Source organism: Plecotus auritus (assembly GCF_963455305.1).
Source record: "Plecotus auritus genome assembly, chromosome: 7".
NCBI lineage: Eukaryota > Metazoa > Chordata > Mammalia > Chiroptera > Vespertilionidae > Plecotus > Plecotus auritus.
Genome location: NC_137774.1, coordinates 3,735,702 through 3,742,794, shown reverse-complemented (window position 1 = coordinate 3,742,794; position 7,093 = coordinate 3,735,702). Strand labels below are relative to the sequence as shown.

At 49.7% G+C, this 7,093-nt stretch overlaps 1 protein-coding gene across 4 annotated transcripts in view; it reads left to right on the top strand.

Annotated features, from left to right (window-relative positions):
- Positions 1-285: 285 nt before the first annotated feature.
- The window catches only part of TMEM94 (transmembrane protein 94), a 32,817-nt gene continuing 26,009 nt past the window's right edge, over positions 286-7,093 (top strand). For 3 of the 4 annotated variants that reach the window (XM_080681912.1, XM_080681913.1, XM_080681909.1), the window contains exon 1: positions 286-393. The gene's annotated coding sequence lies outside the window, so the exon portion shown is untranslated. The remainder of the gene's footprint in view (positions 394-7,093) is intronic. The other variant, XM_080681911.1, reaches the window with a different exon arrangement.

Here is a 7,093-nt window from a genome sequence, read left to right as displayed (position 1 = left end):
TGGAGGCGGAAGCTGTGCCCTCGCCTCTGGTCAGGACCTCTGAACCTTGGTGAGACGCCCAAGGATGCACAGCGGTTACCTGCTCTCGGGCTGGCTTCACTAGGCACTTAGTTCCGCCAGGCTCCCAAAGGGGCGGGTGCAGCTACAGCCCAGCGTGCCGCGCAGCCAATGAGAAGCCAAGAATCCCCGCCCGTCTCTCATTCTGACCAATTGGCGCCCAGGACTTTAGCTTGCTAAATGGCGTCTCCGTTGTCAGAGAAGGGAGCCAAGCCCCCTTAGAGTTGCCAGTAACAGACATGGCTGCGTCCCTTGGAGGAGGGGACGCGAAGTGAGGAGGGGGCAGGGAGGGGAGTGGACGCAGGCGAGGAGGACAGACCCCCACCCCGGGCCCGGGTAAGTACCAGAAGGCCCGTGGCCCGAAGCCAGGGAGCAAGGGGGCGTGGGGCTCCGCCTTCCGCGTCCTCTGTATGCTTGGTTCAGGCGATTGGAGTCTGGGGTCTGCAACCAGGGAAGGGCCTGGGGGATCCCTTCGGAGGGGGTGTCAGGGGACTGGCTCTTGCCTCCAGCTCCTGGTCGTTTCCTTCCCTCCGCTGCTCACGCTTGCCCTCGGCCCTGGCTAGGCCCATGGAGTGTCCCGCGTCAAATCTAAACCTCCCGCCAACAAAGAGACCCTGCCCCCGGTCTGTCGGTTTGTCGGTTTGTCGCGGCTGGGCCCTGGCCCAGAGGGCTTTCACCGTGGACGTCTCGTGTATTTATGAGGCCTCTGGGAGCCCCGGCCCCCGCCCCACCTCGACCCCCAACACACACGGTTGTCTCCCAGGCGCGCGCCCACAGCTGCCGCCCTGCCCTGCCGCTCGCTGCCTGCGCCCCTGTGCCCCGCTGGATGGGCAGCGACGTTGCAGTTTGAAGCATGCCCTGCTTTTTTTCCTTTTTTCCTTTTCCTTTTCTTTCTACCTCTCCAGACTCGTTTAAAGACTCATTAGAAACAATCAGAGGACCGCAATACGTGGCATCCCACCAACGGATTTCGGTGCTGTGTTCTCATTCCTCTGCCACACACCCCTGCAGTCGTAGTTCTTACAGTCAGTCCCTCGGGTGCCACGGGGTGAGCCCCTGCCCGGAGCCCCGGTGTCAGAAACGAGGGAAACCCTGCTCTCCTTCCCAGTGGTGTGTAACCACAGGCTGCACTCCAGCGTGCTCCTGGACGTGGTCACGTGATGCTACATCCCACTCTCTCCGTAGTTTTCGTGTGGCTCTTGGGGGGGGAAAAAAAGGGAGCTCTGCATTTGTGAATCGGCTTCCCTTCTAGTATGGGCGTTTGCGTATTGGAGGAGAGGATAGTTGTCTCAGGCTTTTTTATCCGAGACACTCGGCTTCCGTGGCGGAGCTCGGTTATGCCTGGGCACTCTTAGAGGAGGAGGAGAGGGGAGGTTTTTTTTGGTTTTGTTTTTAACACATGTGTATTTCATGTGCTATGCATCGTATCTGTGAGCTTTGGACTCTGCGAAGAGGGGAGTGTCAACGTTTTTATTTTACAGATGTGGAGACTTAGCTGTTGGAAGAGGCAGAGAGGCAGGGCCAGGGTCACCAAGAGCAAGGGGTGAGCGAAGTCCAGATCCTTGAATTGTTTATCTACTAGAGCCAGGTGTGAGCGGAGGAACTCAAGTTCCCTAACTTCTCTGGGCCTCCAGCAGGGCAGCGGGGAGCTTTAAATGAGATGGTATATCAGGGATCTCTAGCATGGGGTCTAGCACTTACTAGGTTTTTAATACATTTTTGCATTCAGTAATTTGAAGTAACCAGCAGGTAGGTAGTTCATTGGCTGATTGCTTGTATAAATATTTCTTGTGGTCTCTCTCTCTCTCTATGTTGGGCCCTAAGTGATTACCATGATTCTCAGGGAAGGCAGGGAGGGGTGGAGTCAGGGCAAAGTAGCCTCTTCCTCCATTTTCGGGAACCACTGTGGTGTCAGATGTTATTAAGGGGCATGTGCCGTGTAAGAACAGGGCAGAGGCCTAGGAAGGTTGAGAACCCCCGAGGAAAGAAATATCACTGTGGTATGTCTTTCTAGTCATCTTGGCAAGAGAAGAGCTAATCTTAGTACTCCAACGAGATAGTTTAAATTTCTTTGAAAAAGAAAACAACAATGGCACAAAAGAGTCAAATAAAAATGATCTGTGGATTAAAACACTGTGAAGATCAGAACAATCAGAACGTAGACTGTCAGTAAGCCTGTAACTGGGGGGTAGCATTAACTCCCCAATACTCTGCAAGTCTTTTTTTTTTTTTTAAATATATTTTATTGATTTTTTACAGAGAGGAAGGGAGAGAGATAGAGAGTTAGAAACATCGATGAGGGAGAAACATCGATCAGCTGCCTCCTGCACACCCCCTAACTGGGGATGTGCCCGCAACCAAGGTACATGCCCTTGACCGGAATCGAACCTGGGACCCTTCAGTCCTCAGGCCAACACTCTATCCACTGAGCCAAACCAGTCAGGGCTGCAAGTCTTATTTTAGCTGCCATGTCAGCTTTAGCTTCCTTGCTCACTGGTTCTTTTTTATTTTTTAAAAAATATATTTTAGCCCTAACCGGTTTGGCTCAGTGGATAAAGCGTCGGCCTGCGGACTGAGGGGTCCCGGGTTCGATTCCGGTCAAGGATGCATGTACCTTGGTTGCGGGCACATCCCCAGTGGGGAGCGTGCAGAAGGCAGCTGATCGATGCTTCTCTCCCATCGATGTTTCTAGCTCTCTATCTTTCTCCCTTTCTCTCTGTAAAAGATCAATAAAATATATTAAAAAATATATATTTTATTGATTTTTAACAGAGAGGAAGGGAGAGGGATAGAGAGTTAGAAACATCGATCAGCTGCCTCCTGCACACCCACTACTGGGGATGTGCCCGCAACCAAGGTACATGCCCTTGATCGGAATCGAACCTGGGACCCTTGAGTCTGAAGGCGACGCTCTATCCACTGAGCCACACCGGTCAGGGCTCGCTGGTTCTCTTTGTCAGAACTACAGAAAGGAGCCCTGGCTGGTGTGGCTCAGTTGGTTGGGCATCGCCCCGTGCACTGGAAGGTTCAATTCCCAGTCAGTGCCTATGTCCAGGTTGTGGGCTCCGTCCCCGGTAGGGGGCATGCAGGAGGCAGCCGGTCTATGTTTCTCTCCCTTCCTCTCTCACTAAAAATCAATTAAAAATCTTTTTTAAAAAATGTAAAGTACAGAAAGGAAAACTATTTCTAGTTGGATACCATGGAGTAGTGCATTGACCAGGGAGGTGGAGGACAAACCATCCCCTTGATAATCAGCTGCCAAATAATTGAGAGTTAACTGCCCTTGAACCCCTACCCCCACCCTGCCCCTTGTTTGTGGTGACCCGACATCAGAAGATTAGATGGGAGAGCCAGGACTGGGCCTTGAGATGCAAGAAAACAGAAAGCCCTTCACATTTCTATTTTGAGAAGTTGCTAGGGAGAGCCAGCTCCAAGTGTTGAGAATCAGCCTTTTGGAAAGCTTAACCCCTTCAGGACGAATGAGAAATGGAGGTGGCGATCCTTGGTTCCCACCCCCCCCCACCCCCGCCATGCTCTTTCTTTAATGCTGGGCTTGGGGGACAGTTTCTATAGGGAGAGGGAGGAGTGCTAATGTAAATATTACCTACACCCGAGGCTTCATTGAACCTCCTTTGGCAAGTCAAGTATGAGCTCTTACTAAGCAGCTGGAGCCGGGAAGACACAGAGGGTCTAATCCAGGGGTGGGCAAACTTTTTGACTCGAGGGCCACCATAGGTTCTTAAACTGGACCGGAGGGCCGGAACAAAAGCATGGATGGAGTGTTTGTGTGAACTCATATAAATTCAAAGTAAAGGAGCGGAGGGGAGAGCAAGAGAACCCTCCGCTCTTTCGGCTCTGTGGGCCCGATAGAACAGCCAAACGGGCCGGATCCGGCCCGCGGGCCGTAGTTTGCCCACGGCTGGAACCCTTTCCTGGCGTTCAGATGAGAAGGTTCTAGGTCATGAACGGCACTTCTCCGCTGGCAGATGTGTGTCAACATATTTTTTTCTTTTTTTATTGCATTTGTTGGGGTGACATTGGTTAATGAAATTATATGGGTTTCAGGTGTACAATTCTATAATACATCGGTGTGTCAATATATTTTTTTTTTATCTTGTTACCGTGTCTCTGTTGTTTTCAGGACAGTGGTTTTCTTTACTTAAAAAGATAGGCTCCTTTAAAGACATTGTTTGAGTCCCGGTTTCCCAGGAGGCCCAGATTTGTTGACAATAGCACAGGTGAACTAAAGGGCACTAAAGCTAGGCCGTGGCTGTGGCAGGGACGTTTTTCTTCCGAATGGACCTGCCAGCCACATTGTGTGGTTTGGTTGATCATCAGGGGTTGGTGTCATAATAAGCTTTGCCTGAGACAGTAGTAAACAGTCGGTCACATGGCGTGGTGAGTAGGGGAAGGGCCAGATTTAGACTCGCACGAGGCCTGCATCAGCCTGAGCACATCTCACACTGATTGCCTTTGGGTTTTGCTAGCTCCAAAGGCCAAAAGTGACCGAGGAGAGGGGAGGAGGCCCTTTCAGGGCCTTGGGGAAACTAGGAATCTTAGTGTAATCAGATGAATCCAGCTTTCTTAATTTCAGGATCCTCTTGACAAAGAGACTCCTTAGAGAACAGAAGAACATTGGGAAACATTTGGAAAAGATGCATACTGGAGAGAGACTCAAAGGTGTCTTTACATAGAGCATAAAACATCCTCAAGTTGACACGGAGCATCTTTTCATATGCTGAAGCCACAGGATTTCATAGTTTCTAATCCAGGGATGGGCAAACTTTTTGACTCGAGGGCCACCATGGGTTCTTAAACTGGACCGGAGGGCCGGAACAAAAGCATGGATGGAGTGTTTGTGTGAACTCATATAAATTCAAAGTAAAGGAGCGGAGGGGAGAGCAAGAGAACCCTCCGCTCTTTCGGCTCCGCGGGCCGGATAGAACAGCCGAACGGGCTGGATCCGGCCCGCGGGCCGCAGTTTGCCCACGGCTGTATCTCTCGGGGTTGGAAAATACCATTAAAAAGTCATCTGTTTCTCACCCTGGCTGGTGTGGCTCAGTTGGCTGAGTGTCATCCCAGGCACTGAAAGGTCAAAGGTTCCTGGTCAGGGCACATGCCCAGGTTGCAGCACATGCTCGGGTTTTGGTTTGATCCCTGGTTCGGGTGCATCCAGGAGGCAACCAATCGATGTTTCTCTCTCTTCCTCTCTCTCTACAGAAATCAATAAAAACATTTTAACAAGTAGTGTTGTTTTTTTTTTTAAGTCTTCTCTTATTTGCTATCTGATGTATTTCTTATCTTCATAACTTCCCAACCTCTGCTTAGATCTCTGCAGTGACAGGGAACTCATTGCCTCTTAGGGCAGCCTATTTCTATTTAAAAAAAGATAGTTCTAATTATGTAAAGGATGAAGCTCATATCGAGTCCCAAACTGCCTCCTTATCTCTTCCTCGAGCTGACCTAGTCCCTGTTTTTATTTTATTTTATTTTATTTTTTTAAGTTTCCCATGGGTTATTTGGGGGTGGGTGTGGGTGGTATTTTGGTTGTTTTTTAAAAATATATCTTATTGACTTTTTACAGAGAGGAAGGGAAAGGGATAGAGTTAGAAACATCGATGAGAGAGAAACATCGACCAGCTGCCTCCTGCACACCCCCCACTGGGTATGTGCCCGCAACCAAGGTACATGCCCCTGACCGGAATCGAACCTGGGACCCTTGAGTCCGCAGGCCGACGCTCTATCCACTGAGCCACACCGACCAGGGCCTAGTCCCTGTTTTTAGAGCCTCCCAGAGTAAGCCTGGCCCTTCTTCCTCCTGGCAGCCATCACACTCTTCTACTGCTCTCACCCGCGGGTTTTGGTGTGCTGTTCACCAGTAAATGTCTTCAGTTCTTCCCACCATTTCTCATGTCATAGTTTCTCCAACCTGACTGCTGCTGTCTGGCAGCATTCCAGTTTTGTCAGTGTCCTCCTTAACGTGCGTGACGTACAAATGAACGATATATTCCAGGTGGGAGCGTTTTGGTACGGATAGGTACGGAAATCAGACTTAGCCTCTCTTTCCAGGGACATGGCATGTCTGTTGCTGAGGCCTAAATGTGAATAAAATTTGGACAGGCATGCCACTTGTATTGAAATTGCTTTTATAGTAGTCTTACACAATGGCTTTTGAACCGAAATGCAGGACTTCATATTGAAACGATTACAGTGAAATTGAATCTATTAGATTTGGCCCATTATTTCAGCCTGTTGAGATCTTTTTGGATCTCGACTTTAGTCTACTTTCCAGGTTTATGCCATCCAAGAATTTGATTAGCGTACCATCTGTTTCCTCACTCAAGTCATTGATCAAATTGTCCACTAGGACGCCACCAACATAGAACACTGAGGCTTGTTATTAAAACCCTTCCCCCTTCCACCCCCCAAAAAAACCTTCCCCCATGCCCAGCAGGTGTGGCTCAGTGGTTGAGTGTCAACCCAATGCACCAAGAGGCCACCGGATTTCCGGCCTGATCCCCAGCAGGGGCTGTACAGGAGGCAGCTGATCTATATTGATGTTTCTCATCTGATGTTTTATCTCTCCCTCTCCTTTCCTCTCTCCCTCAAATCAATTAAAAAAAACACACACACCTTCCCCCAGCAGGACATCAATCCATCCATTAGTACTCTTTGGGCACAGCTTTTGGATGAAAACAATTCCGCCAAATTGCGGTTTGGGTGTGTTGGGCGTGGCTAGAATGCAAGCTCAGCTCATGAAGATTATATCAGAAGGGCGAAGGACAGTCAGCCCCTTACCTCACCTTCAACCTGAACCTTGGGCACCCATGTAGTTCTTGTTACGCTCGTTTCTGAGTTTGGCCGCAGGGAGCATCCAGTCATTCATTTTCATGGCTTGTTTGCTGCCGTCTGCTCTAACCAAACAGGTCAAACCAGCACCTTTCAAAAAGACCCCTGCATTTCTTTGGTGCCTTTGTTGGTTCTCGCTTGGGTTGTTCTCCCTCTTCTCACTCACGCTTTCTTTTCTTTTTTTTTT